General features: G+C 44.4%; 1 long non-coding RNA gene across 1 annotated transcript; it reads left to right on the forward strand.

Moving 5' to 3' along the window:
• The first annotated feature begins 353 nt into the window (after positions 1-353).
• LOC138513047 (uncharacterized) lies at positions 354-2,406 on the forward strand. The gene is made up of 4 exons (XR_011281670.1): positions 354-466; positions 1,023-1,109; positions 1,202-1,337; positions 1,680-2,406. It is a non-coding gene; the product is annotated as an uncharacterized lncRNA (long non-coding RNA).
• Positions 2,407-17,052: the final 14,646 nt, after the last annotated feature.

A 17,052-nucleotide genomic window follows, 5' to 3' on the forward strand; every position in this document is an offset into this window, starting at 1 on the left:
ACTATAACAAGCCCCTCCTTATGGACCCATTGGGTATAGGTATCCAACCGTTCTCCTTATTCCCCTAATCGGAATGTTATAATACATTCTGGTGAGTGGGTGGGTGTTTTTTCACGGGCTTGAGGAACTAATGTCAGACATAGTTCCTTATGTCCACGCACAGACAACCTTTGAACAACGTTCCACGTCCCGCTCTGTTAGATATATTTTGGTTATACTGGACTCTGAATCCCAGCACACCACGTGGTATACACACACCTGGGGAGCAGTTGTTGAGCCACGTGCACCTAATGAAGGGAGGCGCTCTGGTTAATTACTGGCTTGCCTTTAAATATGGCAAGAGGAAATGACGCTTTCTTTCCCCGCCGTGCATTTGAAGCAAGGACAGGCGAACGCTCCACTGTGACAGATTCCAGGACGGGGTAGAATCCAGTCGGCTTGATCTCTTTTACACTGACAAAAAACGGTAAGCCTCGGTCCACCCTCGCGTGACCATCGCCACCCTGTTCATTTGATCATTATCAGTGTATATAAAGAACTTTTCCCCACGGCGTTAGGAGTCACCCTTATCTAAACGGTGCCTAATATGGGTTTATTGGTGCCTGTGTTTACTTCTACGCCCTTGAGCACAATGGGTACTTGTACACTTCACTCTTTTACTATTTTCTGAGAGAGAACCACGAAATAAATATATCTTTTGTTTAAAACAATATTTAGGCTGACGTGCTGCAAGTGAATGGGACTTAGTACAGCCTATCTTTTGATGACCATTGATGCGCTACAGGTATAATACTGTATGATGTTGTTGCTACTCTGGTTTACCGGGTTCCAATTAGCAGGAGGTGATTCCAGTAAACTGACTATTCCAAAGTGCTGCCAGTTGCAGCGTAGACTGTGGGCTGGCTAATGACAACGTTTGTAAGCTGCCACTAGGACGTTCCCTTTTATACGTTTTTGCATTGTGCCGGCTGCCCCGTTGGTCGAATGAACATCTAGCCTTATACTTTGCTTCGTATCTATAGACACACCCAGGTCGGGAGGAGAGTCATTGAAGCAATTGCTCCGATTACAGCCTAATAAGACAGATATGCTCAGTGAATAAATACAAGGTAATGCTACATGAGCCACCGTTTTTGAAACCCCCCTGTGATGTAGGCGTCACTGAGCTTGAGTAACATTACTGATTTTGCACTTTCTACAGGTCGCCTCATTAGAATTGAAGAGTGACTTTTTCGACTGAACTTGGATTGACTCCAAGCCTTTGACACATGGGACCTACCAGTTTAGATGCCTGATATTCACCCCCGTAGAGGGCGGCACTGAAGGTCTCATGCTTGGTAAACTCACAGAATATAAAATTACAGCTAAATTGGCCAATGCTGTCTGTTGCTTCCTTGGCTGATTTTGGTTAATTGGGACCCATGTGAACGGGTTCATTCTGCTTCCAACGTAGGCTATGTGAACATGCTTTTGACAACGAGATCTATTAAGTGATGATTAGCCACCCTTAAATTTTCCTTCGCCATTGTGTTTTTAACAGAAAGGAGTCCTTCCATGTTAGAACACCCTTGTGGGTGTATTAAATTGGAGCATATGATAGCGTCACAGTTGATGTAATTTAATAGTTTGTTGAGAGAGATCTTATTTATCAGTCTCTCTATCTCTTCGTTTGTTCACAGGTGTTTGATGACCTTCCTTTGCTGGAGGAAATTTGAAGCTTACCACTGTAGCAGAAAATAGCTGTTTGATTGGTGCTTCGAAGTAGTCCACTGGAGTAAATTGGAAACTCGCCATAGTAGCAGGAATAAGCTGCCTCTGTTGGTGCTCCTAATCAGTCAACTCCCACGTGACATTACTAGTGCAGGGTTCGGTTGAGCACAGTTTGGGAGTACTCTATGCCCTGATTATAACTAATCAGGTCGTGTGGCGCTGAGATCAATTTCGCCATTCTCATTGACAACCTTGGGACATACTGTTTTTAAGTGCATGCCCCTGATGAATTTCCCCTGACTGGGTGTGTTTGGAATGAGTGAGGAATGAAACATGTTGGGTTGAATGGGAGTGAAGGAGTGTGAGACCGAGTGGTTAATGCAGTTTTGTCATTTTTTTAAGTTAAACAACTTATTTTTAGGTTGGGTTTATGAGGAGACAGTTGATTTAGACACATATTTTTGCTTTACTGTTTCTTCAACCATATATTTTTCTACGGTTTGTGTACACTCCCGATCCCGGTGTACTTAAGTTGTTATAATTGTGTTTTGGTTTTTCCCTTTTTGTGCAACTCGTATGGACTGTGCCAAAGATTTGTATGAATTAAGATGAATTATGTCATTGTGGCATTTTTATTGTGAATTTTAATTATTGTTGAATGTTTAAATAAAATTGATATGTGAATAATCCGTTAAATGTGCATTTTTGTGTACCTTCTCATTGTGTATTACTTGAGGTGGCTATTAATTTTGTAGAGCTACTGGAAATTGACTCCTCCCTCTCCTCAGGTTTTCCTTAAGGGAGGTTGCACATCCCACCCTGTGATGACACACTGTTGACCAAGTCTTTGTACCTAAAATTAGGGGGTTAGTTTGGTCTAACAGTTTAATTCCCCCCTCCTCTCTTTGGTATTCACGTGTCAAAACAACGCCAGCACCAACAATAATCGCAAATTATATCTTCCTTCTCCCGCATACACAAAACCCACTCACACAACATATTGCCTGTTTTGTGGACCACACTTACGTTCTTCTGTGTTCATCAATGCTGTTCGGCTGCTGGCTCCCTGTTAACTGCTCGTCTCGCCCTTCTGAACTGCATGGACACCTTGCTGACTGCGGGCGTGATATATTTCTCAAGGCAGCTCCCGATGGCCTATCTCCAGTTGCGCTGTCTGGTTGTCTCGCAATGCCTGTGAGGGTCCTTCAGCCTTCTCGGTCCAACGGCTAAGGAGACAGCTTCTGGCTGGGTTGGCGCCACAACAGATCTTGGCGGGACTTTCAACTTGTTACGGCCAGACCCCTTGCAGGCCACTCTAGAGGCCTGCAGGTGCGAGTCCATGGAAGGCCTAACTCCTTCCCTTTGCCCAATCAAGAACGTCAGGTACACACAAGAGGCAAGGAATTACTGCGGTTTATTATAGTCAAAGGAGCACAAGGATCACGTAAATCTCTCAACAGACCCTGGCTCTCAGGCCAGTTTTGATGGCATCTGACATCATGATTAGCGTCATTCTCGAGAACCGTCTCAAAAACCTATCTTCACTCGGGATAGGCTGTTGAGTAGTAGGTCGCATATAGAAATGTATGGAGGTTCTGCATTATTGGACGGTGTAGTGTCAGGTGGTACACTTAGCCATTCCCAAAAAGTTGTTGCTTGAAATTTGTTACAGTGAGTAAGGGTCGGTGACCCCCACTGTCCACCCCTAGGGGCCTTGGCTATGATTGGATGAGCCACGAGCCACCCAAGCCTGGGACTAACTCTGTTCCCAGCCGCGGAACACCTGTGAATGGTGCCTTGTGCAATGATGTATCTGCAAGGTGCAACAATGTGTCAGCATCATGACGGTGTGTAGCCCATAACTGTAATGAGTGCGCTCCGGTTCCCGATGCAGAACTGTAGCATGACTGTAACAATTTTGTTGCAGCTATTGTCTGGCTGGCGGAACAGGTTGATTTTATCAGGCCTCAATCTTGGCATCCCCTCAGCTCAGCCAGGTCACGTGCTTGAAGACCACGTCTGTGAGCCCAGGAGCCCTTAATTATTCTGCATTTTGTCAGAGAGTGCACCTCTTCTTCAGTCGGTGTTGCTTAGGTTCAGAGTGAGGAATGTCATTTGCAACATTGCGACCTTGATGGCGGATTCGCTCCTGCCACAGTAGTTCTGCTTGTACATAATACTGTGAGGGTTGGGGTCCCATTTCTAAGTAATCACGGCTTGCTAGATTTCTTAAAACGTGGTCTGGCTTCTACTATACACATCTTCTAATAATCTGTAGGTTAGTGCATTATGGCTTTCAGGTCCGTTGAGTGCTTCTGCCGCACTATGGGGTTATTTGAATATGAGCGTCTGCAAGCATTTACACAAACTCTTCTTGCATCTTGCGCTACCCCAGTACTATAGCAGGCCTAATGGCAAAATAATAAATGTGCAGACAGTATGTATATGTCACTGTCCTCTAACTATAGAACTGTATACCTGTGTTCTTCATGTAGTTGAGTATGTGTGAGTGTCCAGAGTGTGCGGCTAGCACATGTGCTTCATGTCTAACGTAGATAAGTCATCATGGTGTCTCTCCCGACAAGTGGCTTGGTTTCTTGGTGCTTAGTTGAGTCTGTCCATGTAACCAGCTTTGTCTTGCGTCTCCTCGTTCACTCTGTGTAAGATTTGCACTACTGCTGGGTTGTAGGGTCTGCTGGGAGGGTATCTCTCGTGATAATTATCCATCGTGGGAGCAGTGGGAATGGGTGCAAGTTCGTATGAACTACGGCCATATTGTTACAGATTCTTCTACCTGTTGAAGGGTCTTCCGGGATGGAGGGCACATTCGGATTCTCCCTCTTCAGTCCCCCCTCTGGTCGACTTGTCAACCACACCACCATTATCTCCTCCGTCGTCTATCAGACGCCATTTTTCTGTCATTCCTTCTAAGTGTCCATAGTAATTGACATGGTCTACGATTGACCAATACATGTAGACGCAACCTCCTTCAGGCTTGCAGTATACCCACTTTCCAACACACTTCTTTGGGTTGCGGGGGATTTCAACCTTCATTCCAGACGGGATTATGTCAGATGCTGCTATCTGTTGTCTCAGCCTCTCCCTTTCCTTGATGATGTCATTCATCTGCTCTCCTTTCTCTAGTTCCATAAGTAGTTTTATTCCTACTACCTCTTCTGCTGTCTTCTGACATCTTGCAATGCACATTTTTATTCTGAGCAGAGATGTTGTTCCAATATCAGGCCTCCAGCCAGCACATTTAGGCTGTCTGCCAGCCACAAAGGAATACATGAACAGAGATAGGCAAACCAGCTCTTATCCTTCCCCGTCCCGCTTGCTTCTGCTTCCATTTTATTTTGCATGCATGTGGGCCAACGGGGCTAAGGCATCTGATAGTGTTCCGTTATCTTCATCACGTGCCACAAGAACTTTCTATTTTCGTGCGAACTCCTCCTTCCATCGCTGTGAGGAGATCTAGGACATATCTGTTCTGGAGTGCAACCAAGCTTATCACTCAGAGCTCTTCTTTTATTGCGTTGAAGCCGTTCACTGTTGAATGGATGGTAACCATGAGTCCCCAACGGTTAATTTGCAGCCATTTAGAATTGGCATATGCTTGTACGCCAGGAAATAGAGATGCAAAGATGCAAAGAACATTTTTGTTTGGCTGAATAGTCTGTGGGATGCTTGGGATGCTGGTACTTCGTCTAGTGCTGCTTCAAGACGTCCCCAAAAGTAGTTTCCTTCTCTCTTCACCCTGCTGAGCCTTCAATGTTCATCTGCTTCTTCTGGTTTGTTGGATGTAGGGATTAGTGATCTCTTTTTCCTTTTATTGTATTGCATTTTTACGGAATTCATCTAGTTGAAAGGCTTCCATGGCACCACTAGAGGGCATGTTCACATACACCAGTGAACATATCCCCCAAGTTTGGAGGCAGCTTGTCGTAGGGGGTTGTTCCACAAGCCCAATAGTGATCCATTAGGACAATTGTCCCTATCCCCATCTCTGGTATTGTTTCTGTTCTTTTGAACCCAACATTTTCTTCCACTTCTTCTTCACCATTGTTCTAGAAGCAGAGAGCCAGCGTAGTTAGTGGGATTATTGGTACGGGTCCATCTTTGTTGTTGACCCATGTCACTAATCTTGTGCTTTTGTCCCACTTCTTGAGGCAATTGTCATTTTCTTCTTGTACTTTATTCACTGCTGCCTTTGCCAATGTTACTGCTTTGCATCCTACTACTCCGTCCACCCAGCCATCATGTGTGTATACTTGTACATATAAAAATGTGTTGTCTTTCCCAGCACCCCGGTTCTACTCCAATCTCCAATCTCTCTAGCTCTCCACTTACATGGTAGGCAGACTTTCAGCGAGATGCCAGTAATTGCTCTTTATGGGTAATGTCTTGATCTAACTGTCCTCATATTGAAAGGTCGCCTTGGACATACATCTTAAAATGGCTGTCTTCCCTTGGAATATTCCCTGAGTTTGGAACATGGCTAGGTACATAAGGCATTGTGATGTTGATGCGGGTATGTCTGTTGCTACGAAGGTCCTGGAGGCACTCATGGCATAGGGGATGAATGAGCAGACATAACAGCTCTCATCAGTTGTGTCCCTCCCAATTTTGGACATGTGCTTGTACCAAATGTTGTTGGTTATGTGTGCAGTGTCTGTAAGATATGTTTCTACCCCTTTCATGCCTGTGGCAACACTGCGCTTCCCTCTCCTTACCTTTTCAGCAGTATTGCCTTTACCACCTGACACTGTAGTCTATGCGGCTTGGGCCAGCAAGTTAGTGTGGGATACAACGGAGAGATGCAAAGCAAGAAAGAGCTGCCAGAAAGCAGTTGTTAATAGTCCACTAGAAAGCAGTAACCACACAATAAACAGTACAATTTTAATTATTTTCATCATTGTCACTTACACTGCCTATGCAGCTGAAGGGATGATAAAGTTGCCTGTCCGAAAATCTTGATAAAAGGTGTTATTGTTAGTACTTGTAAGTGTAATCAAGCTCGGCGTACTAAATAATCATTAAGTGCCCATGCAAACACCTGTTCCCAAATTCTCGGAGTGTGGGTAAGACAGAGTATGCACTCTGCACAAGTTGTGGGTATGTTTGTAGTAAGTATTCAAGAAATGCACATTAGTACATTTGTGGTGATCGGGGCCTAAAATGCGTGGGTTTTCTTATAGCATGGATAAATTGGTCGGAGTGTGCTTCAGGGTTCTCAATGCGAGGCAACATCAGAGTTATTCCCAAACATCCATACCTTTTAGTACTTGTACATCAACAATCACAGGACCCTGCATGTGCGAGAGAAAAGAAATGTTAGGACAGTGTTACTCGTAGTCGGTAGCACGAACTGGAACCGTGTGTGTGTGGTATGGCAAATGAAAGCATGATGCTACCATATGATGTCTACGTATCTTCGACGTTATAGAAGGGGTTTGGGAGTATGATATATGGGTGAGCACTATTCCTACTTTGGTTACGTAGTGTTCTGGGGATGGGGCAGTGTTCAACAGTGGTCAATATGTACTAGTATGGCTGTGGGAGTTACTTGGGAACGTCTGAGCATGGCATGCCCAGTTGGTTTTGGGTCATCAGGGTCTTGGGTATTTGGGTTATCTTTTTGTTGGTTGGCTAATGCAATTTTGGTCTTGTCGGCTTCTGCAGCCGTACGGTGGATGAGGCTGATGGTTTATAAATCTTTATATTGTGCAGGTGGTTCCAAGCCGACCTGCCCTGTAGCTTCACCGTCTTATCCGTCACAGCCTCTAGAGTGTGTGGGCTGGTGAAGCGAGGCGCATCCCAATGCCGGATATAATTTCGCAGGAGGACCCAGTCGCCTACTTGAATAGGTACTTATTTCTGTTTGTCCGTGTTGCTGGTATCCTCCTGCGTGCTGGTTTCTGACCCCCTTGTCTGTTGTATCTGGTGAGAAATGAAAGAAATGTTAGAAACAAGTGAAGTTACTTAATTGTACAGATCCAGTCCCAGTATTTCTGTGGTGTTTTGGTAATCCCTCAAAGCACTTGTGGGTGGAGCTAATGGGAGGTGCATTCTGCGTCCTGTCACCACCTCGTGGGGCGTTAAATGGTGGTCGGACCCTGGCTTATTTTGTAATTCGAATAAGGTAAGAGGCAAACAGTAAAGCCAGTTCTTCTGTGCGCTCTGTTGCGTTTTTGCAATGCACTCTTTCAGGAGTCCATTGAGGCGCTTGCACACCCAGTTGCTTGTGGGTGGTACACACAGGCAAATTTGTGTTTTATGCCTAGAATGTTGGAACCGTTCATTGGGGAAGTGAGGTCCATTGTCAGATCGCAGGACTTCACACACACCCCATCTTGGGAATACTTCTCTGACTAGGAATTTTGCTGCTATGAGGGTGTTGGCATGGGAACATGGCCCAGCCTCTACCCACCTGGAGAAGGGACAGACCACCAGAATCATGTAAAGGTACCCTTGACATACCTGGGTCATGTCCACGTAGTCAATGTAGAGGTGCAGGAATGGTCCTAGGAGTCTGGGTATTGTTCCTGTATTACTCTCAGTGTGTGGCCAGTAGTAAACTGTTGGCGCGTCAAGCAATTGCTAATAAAGTTTGTTACATGTCTGTTTAGGACAGGGCAGAACCATTATTCTCCAATGTGTGCTGCAATTTCTTCTCTACCAGTATGTGCGGGTTAGTGCAGTTGCTGTAATGCTGTTTTTAGGAGCGCGAGTGCCAAGACCACTTTCCCCGTGTTGTTCTGCCACCATAGGACATCAGTAGGGGACATTGAGCACCCTCTCATTACCCAAAGTTCCTTCCCATCTCTTGGTGCTGCTGGCGGTAACTCCATCATCTGTGTTTCTGGTAAGTGAGCGTATCCATCCTTCAATAACATCTGCCCCACCCCTCCACTTTGTTTCTGCTCCTTCAAGTGACATATTTCTCCGAAATATGATGCATGTTTTGACTGATAGTCTGCTGCTTCATTCCCTCTTGATATTGGATCTTCTCCATTTGTGTGTGCCTGGCATTGCACTAGTGCTACTTTCTCCAGGTATGTTATAACATTTATTATTTCTCCTAGGAGTAGGGCATGCTGCACTGTGGTCCCATCTGCCCTTCTGAATCCCCTTCTGAGTTATTTTGCCATCCATGAATGTATGGTGGAGGTGACATAAGAACTATCTGAATACATTGTCACTATTTTCCCCACACTAATTTGTAATGCCAATATTAATGCCACTAGTTCTGCAGCTTGTGCTGAGCAATGAGGGGGTAAACGGACACTATATACTGCTTCACTTGTCCAATCTTCCTTCAGCCTTACCACTGCTGCTCCAGTTCTCCTAACCCAGTCAGTTTGGTCAATCCTTGAGGATCTGTCAATGTACAGTACCTCTCCACCCTCAAGTGCACCCTCCTCTACCTTGTGTGTTTCATTGAAGAACTCAATATTTTGTGTACAATCATGAGCCCAGTTACCTGATTGCTAGACATCTGCTATGAATTGTGCTGGGTTAACATTTTTACATCTCACTATTTTCAATTCTGGTCTTGATAATATTATTTCATACCCTGTTGCTCTTTGGGTTGTTAGTGTGCGTTTTGGTTTGTGCAGTATCGCCAAGAGAGCATGCTCCACGTAAAGCTTTGTTGTGCATCCAATAGTTATTGATTAAGCCTTTTCTACTGTGAATCCTGCAGCAGCCAAATATTGTTAGCACAGGAAATGTCCTTTCATTACCGGGTCCACCTGGCACTGTAGTATGCAATCGGCTTATGGCCCATGCTTATCTTTTGGGTCCGCACTGCTTTCACAACCACGCCATCGGTGATGATGAGTTTATGCTATAAATATACTTTTTTTCATATGAGAATGCTTGTGCGGCACCGGTTGATGCTTGTTCTATGCCTGTTGTACGCCCTGCTTTAGATAATTGTTAATAAAACAGCTACAGATTTGCCAACTTCCTGAATCTGTCTGATTATTGGTGCGAGAGTAAGATCTCCATACCCATCCATACCAGAGAGAGCTGCCTCGTTTAAAAGGGCCGAAGGGTTCACCACAGTAAGACAATATGGCCAGACTCGACCCAGCAATATGGGCCAGTACCAAATAGGAATATTCATCATGCTACCTTTACCTCTGATTCCCAGTAAAACATGTCATCCCACAGTACCTTTACCTCTGATTCCCAGTAAAACATGTCATCCCACAGTAAAGCAATATGCCCAGACTGGACCCACCATTGTGGGCCAATGTCCTGTAGGGACACTCAGTATGCTGCCTTCCTCTTGTTGCCCAGTAAAACAAATGCCATGCCACTGTGACTATTTGTCCAACGTTTTGTGTCCAGTTTGGACAAATATTCACCTCACCAATAAAGTCCTACTGGCAGCCATCCTACCCTCCACTTCTTTCGCACCCCAATAAAATGCCTGCTGTCCAGCAGGCACACAAGCATCATTCATACAGCATTCATTTGTTGTTTACACATTCACACACAGGCATCAGCATCCATAATACATTCATTCTTCATTCACTCTCTATTCACACACACATACACACACGCACCCACCCACACACACACACCCCCCAGCATTCATACAGCATCATTCATTGTTCATTCACTTTCCGCTCAAACACACACCCCTCTTCCTTGCCCCAGTGCTTACTTGAGAGATAACCGTACATCACAGATAAGTACTCGGGCAAGGAAGAGTATGACTAGAGGTCGTGAAGATTACCAGTAAGAGTGGTGTATCTTAGTGCCAGCGCACAGTGTTCATGATTCAGTTGATAATCGACAACTCTCTGTCAATGCATATTTGCCAGCATCGGTTTACTTGGAGAAGTTAACACTATGCATGTGCATGAAGTATGGAGTGTATGGTATGTAAGGTGTGTGTGTGACATTGTTGTGTGAATGAGAAATTGGATCAAAGCTGCAATTTAACGGAAATGTTGCATTGGTAGAGATCAACCATGTACGCACTACTTATGGGATTTTGTCATTATAATATTGTTTTGTGATACTTTGTGCTAGTTCTTATTTTATCAACATGAAACAACGAACATCAATACATTTGTAACAGTCTAAGGAAATGGGAACCGTTTATGTGGGGAGTAGAAGGGGCACCATGAATTAGTGGTACGCGGGAACTGTACCCCTAGACAATGGTGTATGCACGAAGCAGTTTTCCGTGCGTTCCCTCATTGGGTGGCCCTCTCGCCTTTAGAACCACTGGCAGCTTTGTTGTGCAGGTGAGATTATGACAGTGACGAAAGATTTAGCGTCTCCACTCTGAATATGTACAAACTGTAGTAAATGAGTTAATAGATTATGGATGGCAGGTCATAAATCTCACATGGTTCCTAACACAGTCCATTTTCCCCTACCAGAAAAGTGTCAAGCAATGAATGAACTATGCAGGTAGTCCATTGGACTAAGATTAATTGTGGATATAAATCCCATTAATCTCTGCCCCTGCATATAGGGGATTCTCCTGGTAAATCTAAACTAAGGTAATGATTTTCCAAAGAAGCCACTGATAGTAACTTTGATATACTCCTGACTTACTCCTGGAGGGAGACTACTTGATCCACAAAGAAGTTATCTGGAGTAACCCTAAACTTTTCTCAACTAGCCTAAATCAGGAGTAAAACAGAGTTAGCAACTTTGCTGTGAATTGAATAGTCTCTCTCAAGGAGTAGCTCAGAGCTGCTCATCCCATCCTCGTAACTTCTGTGAATCTTCCTAAAATGGTTTGTGCACCATCCAGACTGAAAAAGAAATATACTGTAACGAAACTCAAATGAACATGTGTATAAACATACAACCCGTGGGCGCGAGATCAAGGGCCTCAGAGTTCAGAGTGCCAAAAAACCATATAGCTCTTTGCTTGTCGTTCGTTCATCTATCCATCCATCCATTCATAAAACAAATATCTGGAATTCACACACACTTTCATGAAGGGTCTTGCTTCCTTACCTTATCGTATCCAAAAACACCTCTACCCACCCTACCAGAAGCCACCTTGCTAACCAACTCCATGCACTGCTCATAAAAAGAACTAAAGCTGGCGGCATAGGTTTCCCTCACATAGCACCTAAACTATGGAATGCTCTCCCAAATGCACTCAGAGCAGAACCCTGCCTGCTCGCCTTTTGCAAATCGCTCAAAACCACACGATTCACATAACACTCACCTCACCATCAATAGGACTACCTGGCAATGCCCTGTACCTCCCACAGTCCAGGCACTATGTCTCCCAAACAATCTGTAAGTCAAACTTATGTAACCCTAAATTGAATCTGTAATGTAACTGTTTCATGTAACTACCATGTACTCCGTGTATTCCTTGTAACCAGCAATGTGTAGCCTGTAACAGCACCACGATTCCCTTGGGCTGATGTGCGCTTTAAAAAGTATGAATAAATACATACCTTGCCCATGGGAAGTGAAAAAGCTAACAAGACAAAAGTACGTTTTTATGAAATATAGCTAGTGATTTTGGCAGCGATCATGGGACTAAGCGATGTCCTTCTGCCCCAATATGTTTACCAAAGGTCATTTGTACCGCGCACTATGACCACTGAAGTGGTCCCCTGGCGCTCTGGCGGCTCTGAAAAGGGGAGGAGGGGGGGTGGGTTAGTAGGAATAAGCTGGAAAAGTGCAAGAGAGCAAATCAATTGCTTTTCTTTCCTCCTAGAGATGGTTTTACAAGCAAACATATAATCTATAGCAATGTACCACACCAAATATGCCACAAAGGTTACAGATGCCTCCATTGGCTCTGTAATCTGTTTCATTTGGAAATTTTTAAATATTTCATGTTAACTGTGTTAATATAATTGTAAAAATGTTGTATGTAAAATATCAAATATCGCAATAACTTACTTTAAATATATGGGCAGATATTTATTTTTCTTTTGTTATCTTGAAAGTGGCCACACTTCTACTGGGGAAGCTCTCGGTTCCTGCCATCCATCCTGCCAATGGCTCTCCACAGCCCACTTCTCCCATTTGCCTCGTGCTTCGTGCTTCTCGCCTCTGCAATTCAACATTAGAAAGATAATGCTTCAAGAGGATGGCAAAGTGCCTTCTTACATCAGTGAAAGCTAAGGGGACTTTGCATTTCTAATACATTACCTCGACACACCCTGTGGTTACTTTTATGGGATCAACTTCCATAACAGGAAATGGAAACGCGAGAGGCCTTACAACATTTTGAGTATTATTATATTTTTTATTATTAATATTATATTTATTGAGCACATACCTAGCTTTGAGAAGCAACATAATGTTTTACAATTGTAGGAGGAAGAACACAGTGAGGAAAGCAGAGAAAAAGGGAGTGGAGAGCTAATAGGGGTGCAGTGAGGAGCAGATCACTGAGTCTCAGGTATGGTGGGCAGAGGTGGGTTTGTGGACCTAGTTGTCAGGGAGGAGCCGATACTTTATATAATGATATAACTTATATAGTATAATGTATGTATGATTTATAATTCATGGAGGGAAAGACAGCCTGAATGTGGGATCAATTGGGGAAGCTCTGAGCCTGGTTGGTAAGAAATCATGAAGGGAAGAAATGCATCACAAGCATACAGATGAAAAGGGGTCTTTGAAGAATTCATAAATAGAGATTCACGGCACATTTAGGAGGTTCTGTAAGGGATCATATGCTAACCACCCATGGTGTTTTATTAGCGAATGGGGAAGATCATGGCGCTGGCAAAGCTCCATAAATTGCCTGACGAGGTTAGAGGTAATTTGGAGATACCAATTAGTGAACAAGACGCTTGTGCAGCCATCAGTGGCAGGGCACAAGGTAGTGAGGGGCTAGAGGAATAGTTATATAGAACATACGAAGAGGATTGGGTCCAGAAATTAATGGATATGTTTGAGGAATCCCCACAGATGATGGGTTTACCACCATCCACGAGGCAAGCAATGATAGTTCTCCTGAAACCTGGCGTGGGTCCCACGCAATGTGAGCTATGTAGACAGCTTTCCCTTACAAGGCTGTGAGTCTGTACGGCACTGATGATCCCCAATAAGGGTTAAACCATTATGCAGTTATCTACAGTCTTGAGGACTATCTGTCTTGGGTTGAAAAATGATACGTTTAAATTGCACTGCCACAAAGACAATGATATTTCCCTGGAGGAAACGTTTGGCATTTGAGCTACTTTGCATACCCACAATGTATTGCCCTGCTTGCTCTGAACTGTAGGTGAATTTCCAGTGATAGCTACTGGGTGGCGCTGTGCTGTGACATAACTCAAATGGCTTAATCTACTTTCACAATATAGACTGTTTATGATGTCTCCAGTGCACTAGGATCGAAGTGGTTTTTATACCGGCACGCAATGCGATCAGTAACCTGATAAGAGTCACACACATAGTCCAGGGAGTCAAGAAAAGAGAAGCAGAATATTGTATCAATTCATTAGATGCTTAGAAAGCATTTGACTCTAAAGGCTGGTAGCTTTTTATGTTGTGCTCTGGAATCCAGGAATTTTAGTGGTGCATTTGTGAGCTGGGTGAAACTATTATGCCTGGAGTTGTGGCCTGGAGTTGCAACTAGACAGCAGGTGCCAGAGTGTTGGCTGGGTAGAGAGGGGCACTTGGCAGTAATATTCCTTCTCCACTGTGGTCTTCATGCTGCTGATAGAACTCTTGGCAAATAGGCTTTTTGAGGAATTTACAGGGTCAGGCATACGGGTCGCAGGGACGGGACACTTTGCCACCCTTATGCAGATGATTTATTAATATTCTGGACCCCACACAGAATATTCCTAGGTTGCTCAAGACTGTACATGACTTTAGATCTTACACCAGATTATCTACTAACTGGAGTAAGTCATGTCTCCTTCACTGGGGTTGCCTGATACAACTGCAGAGCTCTGCATTGCCATGTTTTCCATTGGCAGGGCCACCATATAGGTTTACATAACTAGGCATACATATATATCATGACCTAACTGTTAAAATAAGAACAGTATTCAAAGAGGGAAGTGGAAGTGAAAAAATATATAGCTTTTTGAAAGATGTTGTCATTGTATACGCTTGGTCGGCTGGTTCTCTGCATTACTTCCTGGGTTGCGGTATGTATTCACAGGCAACGTGTTAGTTAATTTACTTACTGAGCTAGTTCCGGGGCAAGGGAGACATACAGTGGGGTTGAAAAATTGACTTGTATGACAGAGGGTGGGGGCCCAGGACGACCGGACTTTAGACATGGCGTGGGAGGCAGACTCCAATCGTGTCTGTGCGGTGGTCGAGGAGGACCTTATGGATATCGATAATTAAAAAAAGAATGGAATTCAAGTGCTTTATGCAAAAAATAATGCCCCATTTGGGGTATGCCACAATTTGTTAAAGGTACGAAAGTGGCATCCCTTATTATACAGAAGAAAATGATTTTTTGCAGAGATGAAGCACTTTCATGCTCTTAGGGATGGTCACGTTATTCAATTTGTTAAATTAGAGAGCATCTATTTAGAACATCATTGGGAGTGGATACCGGTCTACATTCGGTACCTGTCATTTATAAGGCATTTTTGAATAATGCTCCAAAAAACTATTTTTCCTATAGGAGACAGTGGGAAAACGATATTGGTTGTGATTTTACAGAAAATGAATAGGAAGGGGCACGTGAAGTTGTAGGCAAAGTGTCGAGAAACAGATTAAAACAAATTAAATTTTATATACTACATAGGGCCTACAGTACACTGATAATCTAACACAGGCTTAATCAAACTAACTTCACGGAATGCGCTAAATGTCTTCACGCTGAAGCAAACCTCTCCTGCTTGTTGTATTATGCCATAAAGTGGCGCAATTTTGGCTCACGGTAGTAGGGATCCTGGAAAGAGTTTCACACTAAGCACATCTGTATTCACCTATAGTGTGTTTGCTTGGGTATGATCTATGCTAAAACGTTGAAAGCAAGATGGTGGATCTCCGTGTCAGAACCCATGGTGCATTAATGGTCGAAAGTCGCTCTATTCTGGGCCGCGTTGGAAATGAATGTACTACAGCATAATATGAATAATGAAGATGTAGGGGCAGTTCGACTGGTGAGAGAACTAATGATTAGTAAATGAAAATATCACAAGCCTGGTGTAATAGAACGTCTATACAGGCCAAAGTGCAGGTTTTCATTGACACAGCAGGAGTAGGACCACTACATATTCTAAGGCAACAGCTCCCTCTAGCAGTGACAACAGGCATAGCTATCCGAAAATGTCTCTACTGCTCATGACTGCATCGGGCAAACATACAGGGCAAACATACTTCTGGCATTTTATTATGTTATTAGATACTTTCAGCATGACTCTTCAAAATGTTCAGAATATTTATGAAGAGAAATGGTAGATTGGGCCCCAAATTCGGAAGTCACTATCAGGGGTTGAATGTTACAAACATTAGTAACCCGGCGAGAGACAATCAGAAGTCAAGAGCCATTCTGATTGGCTCTCGCCAGGTCCCTACCCGGCCGGAAATCCCTTCATCGGGATTACACGGCCTCTGTTCCCGGCGGGGGGCGTGGCAGCCCCTCAGCCAATGGGGAGGCTCGAAGCAGGGCCATCCCCGCTCCGAGCCTCCCCGCGGCTGAGAGGCTGCCTTCACCCCCCGCCGGGGACTCGGGTAAGGAATTTTTTTTTTCTAAATCCCCTCCCTCCCTCCTCCCCACTTACCTTCTTGTTCCTGCGTCCCCGGCAGGGGGATGAGGAAAGCCTACAGCCGTGTGGAGACTCGGAGCAGCCCCGCTCCGCGCCTCCACACGGTTGGAGGCTTCCCTCGTCCCCCGCCGGGGAGGCAGATACGTTTTCTTTTTTTTTTTTTCTCCCACCCAACCCCACTTACCTTATTTTTGATCCTTTTGACTCCGTTTTCCCTTTCCATGGCGGCGGCCATTTTCTTGGTAGTTTTTTTTTTCTCCTGAAACGCCGCAGCGCCGAAACGCCGCAGCGTTTCAGGACAAAAAAAAAGCTTTTAGTGCCCCGGTCACGCAATTTTTGCAGGCCGGGGCACTAATAGCAATAGAACCCGAGCGTCGGGGGCATTACCATCTCAGGTAATGCCCCGGGGCCTTCGGTAAGGCCCTCGCTTCGCTCGGGTCCTTACCTATAGCCCCCCGGCATTACCTGAAACGGTAATGCCCCCGACGCTCGGGTTCTATTGCTTAATTAATATACTAAGGAGCACATTGTTTGATTGTTTTGCGTTAATAAAATTCCACTACAGAACGTTATGACATTCCTACTATGTGCAGTCGTTTAGGGCTTGTTTGGTTAATGTGGTGTCTCTTTAAGAAACACATGCAGTGGA

Source organism: Ambystoma mexicanum, chromosome 12 (assembly GCF_040938575.1).
Source record: "Ambystoma mexicanum isolate Mex_15411 chromosome 12, UKY_AmexF1_1, whole genome shotgun sequence".
NCBI classification, from domain to species: domain Eukaryota; kingdom Metazoa; phylum Chordata; class Amphibia; order Caudata; family Ambystomatidae; genus Ambystoma; species Ambystoma mexicanum.